Genomic DNA, 13,207 nt, shown 5'->3' with positions numbered 1-13,207 from the left:
GATTTAAGGTCTCTTATTCTCCAAAGAGGGAAAAGAAAAAGGGCTTTAGTTTATGCTGCTTTAGATTGCAACAGTATTTCTTAGAAAGAGCTCTATTCATTAGGAAATAATCCAGGGATCCTTTAGCTATCTAGCTGGAAAGTAATGTAATACTTAATGAATGGGGCCCCAAGGCACCTTAACTCCAAATATACATTATATACAGACACACACACACACACACACACACACACACAATATATATATATACACACTATACTATATATAATAAATATACATAATATATATGTGTGTATATATATATGTTCAAAGGTGCACTCTCTTGCTCATAAAGTTGTTTAGAATGGCTGCTACATTAAAAGATCAGGTATCTTCCATGTATTTGATGACAGATGTAAATAATGTATCCATAACACAATATTTGTTCTAAACAGCCTCTTTGAGCTTATTTCAGTTGATTTCAATGTGGAAGACATCTATGCTATATTCAATAGTTGTGCACTATTTTATAGTAGTTCACTTTTTCACATTACCATGGATAAAAAAATTGCCACATTAGTCCTCTCGTGATTTTCAAAATGTCTTTGTCTCCATGATTTCAGCACATGCAGCCAATATAGCAGATGAAATTGAAATCATCTGAAGGTATGAATGAAAATCAGACAGTACATTTTTGGCTTTCATCAAATACCTTAAAATCAGCGGTTGAGGCACTGGAAACATTATTATTCCTCTCCTTCTTGGATATTCTTTAACTTTGCAAATTTCTTCTATTCATCTCTTAGGTTACTCTAATATATTAATGAGTGTGCTTATGAAGCATTTTGAATTTGATCATTCAGCGTCTATTTGACAGAATTTTGACAGCTGAATTTGCTTTCACTATAAATAATGTTAACAGTGTGGCTGCTTACTCTAAAAGAAAAACCTGTAATTAAACAGGGATATTTTAGAAGCAATGATGAAATGTGCCTTATGCCTTGCTGTGGTTGGTATGGTTTTAGTAGCTGATAGTCAAGCTCAGACTGTCTGTTTTCACAATGTTCTTTTTTTTTAAATCATGTCGGCAATGCCCATCAGTTTGGATTTCACCTGAGCTGTCTTGTGTCCTCGCATTTGTTTGAGGCAATTGACATCTTCCCTTTACATTTAGTTTTGTTTTTCAGGAATGGAGAGTGTGGAGCGGGGTAGAAGGCCTCAGTGCAGTCAAAGTAAGCCATGACTGCTAGTTATTTGCTTTCAGGTATCCCCTTCCCTTTTCTCTTGCATTTTCTGATATCATGACTCTCAGAGCTCAGGTCTATGTAGTATTCATGGTACTTACAATATTCTGGCTTGCCCAGAGCTGTATCCCAATCATCTGAAGGGAAACCCCAAGCCTAAGGAATACTAAGTCCGTATGTTATGATTGTCTGCTCAATCTGCTGTTTTGTATTTCTGATGGTTCGATGTTTGGAACAGCCTGACATGAGCCATGTAAATAGTCACATCCAATATCATCAGAAGTCAGTCCTCAGAGGCCAGTACTGACAGCAGAAACTCATCCTGCTGTAGCACTTTTGCTGCCTGCGGTGTAGCAAAACTAGAAATTGCATCAGACAATTAAAAATAATAATTGAGGTTTTATTGAATTAAGTGTGAAAATAAAAGATGCTGCTTCTTTTACTCTACAGGAACATATAAATATAGACATGTTTCTTTTCAAAGGGGCATTTTTAATAATTACCTCAGATAAGAAAATTTGTTGGCTCAACCTTACCTTGAAATTTTTGTGAAATTGCTGCTTTCTGTCTGTGAATATATACATTTTGCTTTTAAAATATTGATGAGGCTTACAGACTGACATGTCCCCAAAGCCTGCTTAATGCTGAAGGAGAACATTTCCATTCTATTTTTTAAAATGACTCTTCGATGACTACAGGAATTTCTTGGTAGGAGAAGCACATTGCTTTAGTACATGTCTCAACTGGGCTACCCCTTCCGCTCTCAAACAATTAATTGAGGCTCCCCTACCACTTCAAGTGGTTAATAAAACATATATCTGACAAGTGAATCAAGCCAACTGATCCTCCTGCATAGGTAAAGGCTGTCAAGCACAAATTCTAAAAACTTGAGGAAACCCTTGGAAAACAATAAATCTCCCTATCACCTCACTGTAAAATGAGATTCCCAAAGTTTATGACAATTAGCTATAAAGACTGTTCTGCCAAACAGACCAGTGGGGTTTTTCCCTTGTAATGTTTAACTATAGTTAAATACACCACATTGACATTTGCCTGTGATTACGATGGAGCCATATTGAGGTCTTCCCTCTCCAAAGAGAATTTGGATGAATACATCTTCATGGGATAACATGTCTCTTTATTGCAGCGAATTTCACTGTTGACATCCCATGACTAGAATCCAGCTCTCATAGCATCTACACTACTATTGTCTATCATGTCTTCTGACTTGCTTTGGAAATTTGCTTAATTTTTTCTGTAAAATACAAAAGATATAAAGAGTGTCTTGTATGAGATTCCAAACTTGAATCATTTTTAAATAATAAAGTCACTTAAGGTCCTCAGATAATAGGTGATAGTTGCATTCAAAAGTCATCATTCTATGTTCTCTGTTGTAGTGTGGCCTAATAAGCTGGACAGATACCTAGTATTAGCAATACTCTCCTCTTTATTAAACAATACCAGTATTTATCTTGGATAATGAAAAGGAATCACTTCATAAAAGATATGAATCATCTGAAAACTCTAAATCTGTGAATATTCTGACTACTACTGAATTCAAGATTGGTTTCATACTCTCAAGTTATGAGAAGGATGTGGGGAGAGAGCAGGAAGACTTGTTAAAACAAAGCAGTTAGAAATATTCTATTTTCTCTTCTGCCCAGGCATGCTGCAAATTTTGGATCATAGAAAAGACTTTTTAATTTACTGAGAAATCAGATTGCCTATGTGGCAAGACTTGTTGTTCAGCACTTGTAATGCCTGCCAATAGGTGTTTACTCTGAAAACACAATTAATAACGCTGGTGGAATTATTGCTGTCAAAGGAAACCTTTAACTCAGGATTAATCTTTTTTAAAAAAATGATTTGGACTTTCCTAATAGATCATTGTCCATAGAGCCTAACTTTACAATTCTTTTTTAAGGGTGAAGTAGAGGACCACTGTTTCTAATCAAGGATACTCAGCAGAAATATCACAAACTTGCCAACAAACTGCAGACAAAGAAACAAGCTATATAATAGGAAAGTGATATGCACATGTGTAGGTAGGAGATTAAGTTTTTAGAAAGGAAGAGAAACACAGCACTATTAATCTCCAGCATGTAGTTCTATCAGCCATGTTCGTACATAGGTATGCCAGGAGTAGTTGTAGGAAGCATGCTTCCACTTTCCAGCCAAACCCTCACTGTAAAAGTGGCAGTGAAAAATAGAGCTGGCACATTAACTGATTTGGAGGTCACTGATAACCTCCTCTTCCTGGCCCTGATAGTTAATATAAAGCAGCAAAGCCAAATTCCTCATAATTATTATTGACCTCCACTTTAAATAAGAGAAAATCTAAGCTTTACAGGAGCAGTCTGATATGTGGTTGAATCAGCTGCTTTATATACTATAGACTGTGCCTGATTTGGATTTCTCAGTTTCCTACTTGTAGAAATAGGAAGCAGATCATAGTGATTTTCTACGTCACCTGGAGAAGTTGAGGATAATACATTAAAGATGGTGAACTGTTCATGTAGTGATATGCAAGCCAAATAGGTACTACAGAGAGATAATGCTCCTCATTTCTGAGTAGAACTTTCAGCACAACCGTCACACACTGAGACATTGATTCTTTTCCTGACGAGTTGTGACAAGACCCCAATTTGGCCAGATCCTTGAAGTGGAACCGTCTGCACCTTTTCCTTAAAATGAGAGTGCCGAAAACCACCAAAGGGCTTGCAATTACTAAAGCTTATTTTATTAGAGCACAGGAACAAGGTAACTTTTGAAATAGAGAGAACTCAGATTTGCTGGGTGAGACATATTAAAAAAATATATCTGACAAAAAAATCTTTCCCCAGCCCCTACATCTTGCATTCTTCTTGGGCAGGATCTTTGCTTAAGTCCTGATCTCAGTCTAGCAGTTTTCAATCAGTTTCTACGCTGCACCAATTTCACACTTTTTTTCTGTGTCATCCACATGGTTACATTTTTGCACCCTACTTTTTTAGGGAGACATCCTGTCGTTATTTGCAGCTAGGTTCCCTGCATTCCAGTCCAGAAGGTTTCCCCTAACTGACCACGCTCAGTGGCTTCCAGGATGGCTCCATCTCTCCTTCTTGCAGTTGGGCAGTTCCCACCGACCGAGAACTAACCAGTGAGTGGCAGCTTTCCTCCATGATGATGAACAGCATTTCTGAAAACTAAATATACAGTAAATTGTGATCAAACACATCAGGGGCACTGGATATGTCATTGTCAATGAAGCCTTCATGGCGTATATTACTTCTTGACTCTTAGACGGATCAGGTGACTCTAGCAGCACTAAACTTCTTGTAAGCAGGATTGGATACATGGAGGAACTGCCATAGCTACCGATGGCCTGGGGCAGATGTATCAAACCAGGCATTGCATGTGCAGTGACTGTAGAACCTGTCTGGTAAGTATTCCTGCTGTAAACATTGCAGATCTTTTGTATTCAATTAAGACAAAAATATTTTTATGAGCTTGTCATCTCGTGGTCTCAAAGAGGTTGGCTCTTCTGAAAAAGCTAGTGTGTGGTCATGTGTCATACTGTAATGTGTTTATGCATAAGGGGATAATCTAAAGATGTGGTAGAACTGTACAGGTAGCAGATTTTTCTTAAATTTTGAGTGCTTGGCTTTGCAGCCTGCGTGACTTCACAACTTTTTCCTGTAAATAGACTGTTTCCCATCTTCTGTACCTGGAAATAATAGTTGAGACTGAGGACACCACACAAATGAATCAAAGACTGTTGTTGCATGCAGAGTTTAAAGGTGTAATGGGGAAAAGTTGAGGATGGAGAAAAGAAAGAGGCATTAAAAGGCAAAGCGATGTGCCTAGATTTGCACAGAAGGCTGGTGACTGTGTATCTATATATCTAGAATAAGAACCAGTGTTCTATCTCATATACAAGGCAGTCATTTTAGGAGAGAAAGTCTACTTGGACATTTTGCTAGCCTAGCTATTTTAGTCATCGGTGTGCAGTTTTTTTAATTATTATTATTTTTATTTCTTTAATCCCTGAAAAATCTGTAACATCAAAAAGTTCCATATTAATACAATTTATCTTTTTGGAGGAATCATTTTGCTGGCAAAATAGATCACTTGGTGAAGCTGTGTAACTTCAATGGCAAAATGACTAGCAGATTCACCCATTACTGGCAGAGCCTTTTACAGATCTTTACATTACTCTACTGGATAAATATATTGGTTATTAGCTCTTGGAGCAAGAAATGCCTTACCATTGATTGTTTGTCAATTACAGTGGGTTCCTGATCACTATGTGCAGTCCTTAGAAGGAGAAAAAATTTGTAGTAGGAGGAATAAAGGAACAAAAGTGGTCTTTCTTAGCCTGAGGTGATGTTTCATGGGAGAAGTCTGCTGTATTAGAAAAATCAGTTCTCAGCCTTTCTAGTCTGCATTGATTGCCCATGGAACTGCAGTGGTTCAGGAAGTGTGTCTGCGTAAATGTGGAGAGCCTTCCAGAAAAAGATACCTTTTCTCAGAAATTGTTTCCACTAGATGCAAATGGATTATTATAAACGTATCAACATCTCATACTAAGATGATGACATTCAATACATATTTTTTCATATACATTCAATTGGCTTTTTTTCTTCTTTTGTGTGTGTGTGGTTTTTTTTATTGGTGGTGTTGGTTTTTTTTAGTTCTCAAAGCAGGGATAGTTCAGTAGACCTGACTCAATGCTTCTCAGAAGCATAAGCAGAATTTATTTTTTTCCATCCCAAGAATGTAGGCTGGGGCTGATTCATCCCTGTCACAGGAGAAAGAGAGAAAGGCAGGGAAAAGGGACAGTGTTAGGATCAAAAAGCTTCTGGAAAGACCCTGCAGAATAGGCTTTTTCTTGTGTGTGGGCAGGAGAAGGGAGTTGTTGCTGCCTTACACTTCTCTGCCTTTCCCTGAGCCACATTGTGTGAGGGCAGCAATAGAAGCCTTTTTATTTTATTTTTTTATTTTTCAGACTGATATAGGCAAAAGAGTAAGAGGAATCAGAGCTTCCCTAGCAACTGCTTGATTTAGTTATGCTTAAAGTCAGTCCTAAGCAATCTGAATACTAATGCTGAATGCAGAAGCTTTAAAGTGGCACTGTATCATAAATGTATCGTGTTTTATATGTTACATATACAAAGACATATATACAAACTGATTTTTAATCACTTTTTTGTTTGCTTGTATTTTTTCTCCTCTGCATTTTCAAAGTTTTAACTTAGTGTGTATGACAGAATGTGATAGTTTCATTGTGGATAGACTGATAAATATGTATAGCCTAAGGGGCTATTGATCTTTGAGCCATAAACAGATTTGATCCTTCTGTTTACTCAGTCATTCAATTGTCCCTCTCCCCGCACCTGGTAAGCAGAAAACAGGATACAAAAAGAGGGCTTTGGACTATGCACTAGGCACAGGATTCACTAGCAAAATCCTGGGTCTCCTTTGCTATGGGAGTTCAATGGCTGTTTTTCATCTGGATGGGTTGCAAGTTGCAAGTGAACAGAATATCCCTATAAACAGCTGAATATTCATATTCTTTCATCTAGTATTTAATGGGTGCTGTGAGAAGATACAAAATAAATACCAGAGGGATTTTGATCCCTGTAGGAAGATAAACTCTCCTCTCCTCCCATATATTCAGCCTGGCTGATCAGACTTACATCATCTTTAAAAAGTTCAAAACCACAACCACTGAGAAGTCAAAAGAACTAACCAGGAATTCTTGACATGAGAAAGGATGGAGCTGACAAGCTCCTCTCACCTCCCAGCTGGCCTCTGAGGGAGAAAAGCCCTCTAACATGATGAAGATCTTCCTAGTGACCCCCTTCTCAGACGTGAGAGGTTATTGCCTGGGAGAGCTGAGGTAAGCACGAAGGGAGTCCTCCTTCTGCTTTATCCTCTCAACTCGGAGTCAAATAGAAATGGATGTTTGCCTGTGATGCCTAAAGGAAGGATTTACTGGCCTGCCATTTCCAGCTGTCTTGATTCCACACTGAATGGTGAGAGGATGAAACAGCCCTGGCTAACTTCCTGCTAAACTCTCCCTGCTGATCTGTAGCCCTTACTATTGCTGTCTGTTAGAGGACTACAACATAGGGAAGCTACTGGATAGTGTTGTTCTACATGTATTTTCAAATACTTAGATACCCCACCAGTTAAAAAAAAAAAAAGCGTTAAGATGTGGTTTTACAACTCACACAGCTCCTCAGCCCCTCAAAAATTAAAAGCAGAAAAAATGAAATAATTAAAGCCAGACACTGGCTAATATAACATACACTAGGACACTGGGAAATTTGCTAACTAGTCTTATCTGTCTTTAGTCTGCTGATTCTGGACTGAAGAACTATAAAGTAATCTCCTGAGAGTGTGCAATGTGTTGTCCTGTGCTGGGAGTGTAGCAATGTGAACTGGGAATTCATTCAAAAATCCAGTGTAAATGAACATAAAAATGGCAAAATTTCAAACTTCTAAAATCAGTAGCACATAACAATTATACTTCTGTTTTGTATGCTATTTCATGGAACCTGTAACATTTCCCCTTGTAGGAATGACTTCTTGATAAGAGCTCATGCATGATGTTTTGTTATTAAACTCTTTGCTGAAAGATGCCTGTAGTTCTGGAGCCTCAAATGGAGAAGAGTAGATATCAGCCTGTCTGGAGCTGCTGGTTCACTAACCCTGGCTGGCAATCTCAGCAGGGACCGTGAGTACAGAATAAACCTCTCACCCCTAGATGTCTCTCCAGGTCAGATTTAAGAAATAATGGCAAAATAATGTTCAAAAGTTTATAGCTGATGTTTCTGATTCTTATCTGTCTTACAGATAAACATTACCATCAGCCACTTTCAGATGTTTGAGGTAGACAAACACTTTCCCAATATACATGGCTTAAACTTAACTATATTCTCTATATAATGACTGTGAGGGTAGTATGAGTTCGGAGATTTTCCGCAAACATTACTTTTTAAACTTCTTAAGATCCTTGCCTGTCCCAAGTAACATAATTAGTTGTACCTTATCTGTTGAGGTTTTGTTTCCAGTGAATTGTTAGGATCACTGATCTCAAGTCTAAATGTGAGGCATGCTTCAACTTTCTTTCCTGAAAGGACATATAGCTTGATAGCTCATTAAAATAAAACAAAAAAATGCCACTCAGAACCTTTAAATTCTTTTTTTGTTTGTTTGTTTTTTCTTCTCAGTGTGTGAAGACTGTTGAGAATCCACATTAGGTAAGAAATTAAACAAGGGGTGTTGGTGAGGAAGGGGAAGGCACAATATATATTGGTTACTAGAAAGATTAATTTTTTGATGGCACATTTCAGAACATTAAAGTTTAAGAAAAGTGTTAAAATGTTAAAAACAAAGCAATAATACTGCTGTTTGTTACAGTATCTCAGATAAACTGGAAACTCTCCTTGATACACCTTTCTGAATCTAATTAACTCCAAAAACACAGCTTCCAAAAACAAATTTGCTGAGTTAACTCTATAGTCAAATCTGAAAGAACTTTTATTTCATGTTCTGCAAGGTGTCTAGCACTTATGGCAGGGTTATATAACTGGTTTGGTTTAATTAGGTGAGATCCCTCATCTAACTTGTTTATTCAATTGATTTCTCTTTGTGTGTAGAAATTTGACAAAGGGGGAATTACTTGCTAGCATCAAGAGTCAGGATTTCAGATGATTAAAAGCCCCATACTTTGAATTTCTCAAGGTTAAAAAAAAAAAAAAGGAAAACTCACTACAGTGCTTGTGAACCTTGGTATTTTAGCCCAACTTTCCAATCAATAGCTTAATAGCAACTACTGTAGCCTCTAAGTCCCAAAGTGAGAGTTGGCATCTAACTAATCTAATCAGTTGAGAACATTTAGATCTGTGGAGTCAGAGCTATTACACTTACTGAAAAACAGGATATAGAGGTGGAACACAGAATGCATCCATCATCAAGAGCTGTGTCTGAGGTAGGGCTTTGGATCTTACAAATGTGTTATTGCTTTACATGGTAAGCTTTACTGCTAAATAAAGACAAGTTTATTCTATCATGAATTTTACTTACTGAGTGTTTGTTCATAAGATGAAGGAAACATTTTTTGGGAGAGCCTTTTACTTCATTTCAGATTTTTCCTGCCAGACAGGAAAGTACATCATTATTGCTGTTTTAAACACAGCTGGGATTTTGAGGCTCACAGGTAAAGTGTTACTTTCCACATCATCAGTTGTTTTCACTGATTAATTTTGATTTTTATATTGCGGGCAGAAAATGGGCTGCTTTTCTTTTTGCCCTCTGCTCTCTTTCCCAGCTTGGGGGGAGGGAGGAGGGGAGAGAGTAAAGCAGTTGGGTTTTAGTCAGATCTTTCTCCCTGAAGACCAGATGAGTTCAGAGGAAAAATAAGAAACTTCCCTAAAAAGTACCTAAAGTGAAGCTACAAATTTGGGGGATTTTAATCTGGGTATAGAAAGTCCAACACAAGGATCTCAGCATTAGTATTCACTGAAATGAACTGTTTTGTAGGTTTTGCAGTGTCCCTTTTTACTTCTTTCTTACTGCTTTTCCTTTTAGAACCTTAAAGTACTTAGCTGGGGAACTTTTTTGCCCTTGTAGCCAGAGTTTACAGAACAGTTTTGTTAGGTTTCCCTGCTTCCCTGAATGCAGCCAGGTGGTGTTTATCATCAGGGCTATCATTTTTCCATTGGATTTGTAAAACAGGATGGTACTTCATATAGTTTCTTTCAAATAGATTTCCATCAATATTATTAATGTCTTTAGAAATGGTGCATTCCGGATGAAAAACATTGGCCAGTGAGAAAGTTCCAGTTTAAAGATATTAACAGGTATGCCAGATGTAGGCAAACAGCTAGAAAAAGTAAATTGCAAAATCCAGCTTCTTTAGGAAGAAATGCAAAGGTCTCCAATGTAAGAGCTGCTTTGTGAAACTCTGACATATGGTACAGCAAAGTTTTCACAATGAAAACTAACTGGTTTATTTTACCTTTTGTTAAGTATAAACTTAGTTCAGTTAAAAACATATTCCTTGGACTTGATCAGACTCTCAAAGGAAGTGAAAATATTTGTCTGGGCCATCTCTTTTTTTGTGTGTGTTTTAATAGGGTAGACACAAGGAAATGCCAGCAGGCTTCAGGTAGCCTTGCCTGTCATTGTGCCAGATTTATTCAATTTTCATTTCTGTGGACACCCTCTCTCTAATATGCCACTTTAAAGATGCAAAAGATTTTTAGATTGTTATGTAGTTTGCACTATGCTGACATACTGTACCTCCCTACATTTCTGCTAAACTCATGGGAAAGGTACTAACCCGAGAAGAGGTACGTGAGTATTTTTTCAGCAAAAGCAGACTTATTATGCAGGTTCATATGTAATGTGCCCAGTTGTGAAATCACATGTTGTAATTTACTTAGCTGAAGTAGACTGCATTCCTGAGCAAGCAGAGTTAAAACTTTTTTTAAAGCTATAGCCAAGGAGTAGGAGAAGAAATATGAGCTTTAAGTGAGTTACTAAAATTTAAGTCAACAAAAAGTCCTTTAATGTCTTCTCAAAGCTCTTTTTCAAATGTCAAAAAACAGTTAACAGTTTGCACATATGACTTATTTTGTGCATGGAAAAGTCACATACTAACTTTCAGTATAAGCCTGGGTTCATTACTTCAAACAGCCTTTAACATGCTGGTATTGTGTTTTGTTGTTCTGAGGCAGTAATTATTCTGCTCTTCTTTATGGCTCAGGAAAATATTATATTCCAAGAATTAACAGACTGCATGTTGATTATAATTTCCTGGTTAGTAATGACCATGCTGGTAAGAAGAATGAAAGTTTAATGAAATTCTCTTTCCCCTTTTGTATTTTGCCAATTGGAGGTCTTATTTTCCAATTCTCAATGTTAGACTTAGACTGCTTTTGGATTTTGTGTCCTGTTGAGAACAGGACACAACCCATGTCTCATTTAGAAGCTTTCTCATTCAGTGCTACTTTATTTGAAAAGATTTTAGGTCAATACATCATCACCTGTGATCCACAAAGTTAAAGTAGTTAGCAGGTAGGGTCAAATGAAGAAACCAGCCAAGTTTAGACAGTTCTAAGGCGCAGGTAAGTGTTTTTGGTTACCAGCAGCAAAGCTGTACCTAGCACCAGTTATTCCCCTTTATCATTTTATGTTTGTGTATGTGCATGTGTACATCCTAGATAATCTGTTCCCCTGGTCTTGTCACCATATTTTGGGTCATGTGACTGATCCAGTCCTGCTTGCTGCCACAGTTCTGGGAACAGTTACCAGAAAACATCTCTCTGTCTGGTTTCACCCATACTGTTCTATTTACCTCACTTTGCAGAGATATATGTCACCCAAAAGGGTTATAAGGGCTTTCAAAAAAAGTGTTTCAATTTTGTTATCTTATTTGCCTAAAGTATAGGCATTTTCTTGTTGTGAATATGAAAGCATCATAGGCACCTTGGTTAGCTTTACATAGTCATAGGCAGGTTCTACAACATATTCTAGTTCATATGCCTTTCAACCCAGATCTTCTTCTATTTTCTTGGTTGGGGTGGGGGTTGTTCATTGTTTTGGGGGGTTGTTTTGGGGGGAGGGAGGCTGCATTTTTTGTTAGTTTTTTTGTTTGTTTGCTATGGGTTCTTTTGCTTATGAAGGGACTTTTCCAGTCCTTATGTTTTTTTTTCAGGGGGGAGGTTCTTAATTTTTCTATTTTTTTAAGGCCATGTTCGTTTCATGTCCTTTTGTTGCCAAAGGAGATTGCCTAGGTGGCTTTTGGCTGTCCCTGACAAACATTTCTTGGAGATGCAGTCACTAAGTGATGTGCTTGGTTGCTCAGTTGTTAACATCTGTTTATTAGTTCAAGGACAGAATTTGGTCCAGAAAGTTCATTTGATTCTTCTAAGGAAACATCAATACCACTGTTAGATATAAGGAATACATTTTGATGAATTGATTACTACAGATGTTTGATTTTTACTTTGAAACAGTGTCAGTTATTCATTTGCCTTTGATCATTAGGTGATTTCACAGTCAATCCCCAGATAGAATTAATCCTGTAAGTCCTGGTATATGTTAAGATCCATGTAGAGTTTAGTGACAGCTTATAACTTTCAGTTATTCAAAAATGCTGCAATTTGCTGTTGCTTCTTCGTCCACAGTCCCAAGCAATGTAGCAATTTTTGCAGTTTTTTCCTGTATGACTGTATGATCTTTGAGGCTGATTCGTGGACAATTCATATGCTGCTGTAACAACAGCAGTTAGTTTTAAAATTTGTATATACATACGCACTGGATTAGCCCATAATGAGCTGTCATTAACAAAGTTATTTTAGCTTGCATAGCTACCACACTAGACTGATAAAGGTTTGAGAGTTTTGCTTTTGTGTGTAACTTTTTCCAACATGCAGTAGGAAAGACACTTGAACAGCTCATCTCAGCATTGTTGTATTGTGGTATTTACTCTTCCAATTCCATTTTTATGAAGGGGTTGATTTTTAAAGTTACCTTGACATTTCTGTTGCTGCTGTTTGTGTGACTGTTCAGAATGTGGGTTCCTCTCAAAATATTTAGTTTTTCCTTCTCATTCCAAGCCACCTATACCACTGCTAGGAGGGCATTGGTAAATAGACTGGTCATGGCACTCCATTTGAAAGGAGCTAAAGTTATACAAAGGTACTGAGGCTGTGCATGGCCATAAAAAAAGCTAGAACCAGCTTCATCACTTAACCAGCATTTGATAAACAAAACTGATTCTTACCAGCAGGAAAAGAAATGAAACCAGATTAGTTTTAGTAGTGCTGATAATAGTTACCAAGACCTTATCCTTAAAGGGGGGGGGAATGATTTGATCTGGGGGGTTATCTTCATCTGCCTGCAAAGGGTCCCATGGTGGTTATTGGCTGCCTATATGTTGTGGGGTGTGCACTGCAGTTATTGTACCACAGTCAACGAACCTGTTGGCC

At 37.5% G+C, this 13,207-nt stretch overlaps 1 long non-coding RNA gene across 1 annotated transcript in view; it reads left to right on the top strand.

Annotated features, from left to right (window-relative positions):
- Positions 1 to 13,207, top strand: part of LOC106482780 (uncharacterized) — a 70,082-nt gene that overhangs the window by 23,816 nt on the left and 33,059 nt on the right. Inside the window, exon 2 of the long non-coding RNA XR_010883581.1 lies at positions 8,441 to 8,470. This is a non-coding gene — a long non-coding RNA (uncharacterized lncRNA). The remainder of the gene's footprint in view (positions 1 to 8,440; positions 8,471 to 13,207) is intronic.

The sequence above is a fragment of the Apteryx mantelli genome, chromosome 2 (genome assembly GCF_036417845.1).
Source record: "Apteryx mantelli isolate bAptMan1 chromosome 2, bAptMan1.hap1, whole genome shotgun sequence".
Lineage (NCBI taxonomy): Eukaryota > Metazoa > Chordata > Aves > Apterygiformes > Apterygidae > Apteryx > Apteryx mantelli.
The sequence above is the reverse complement of the archived record's forward strand: the minus strand, read 5'-3'. Positions and strand labels throughout refer to the sequence as shown.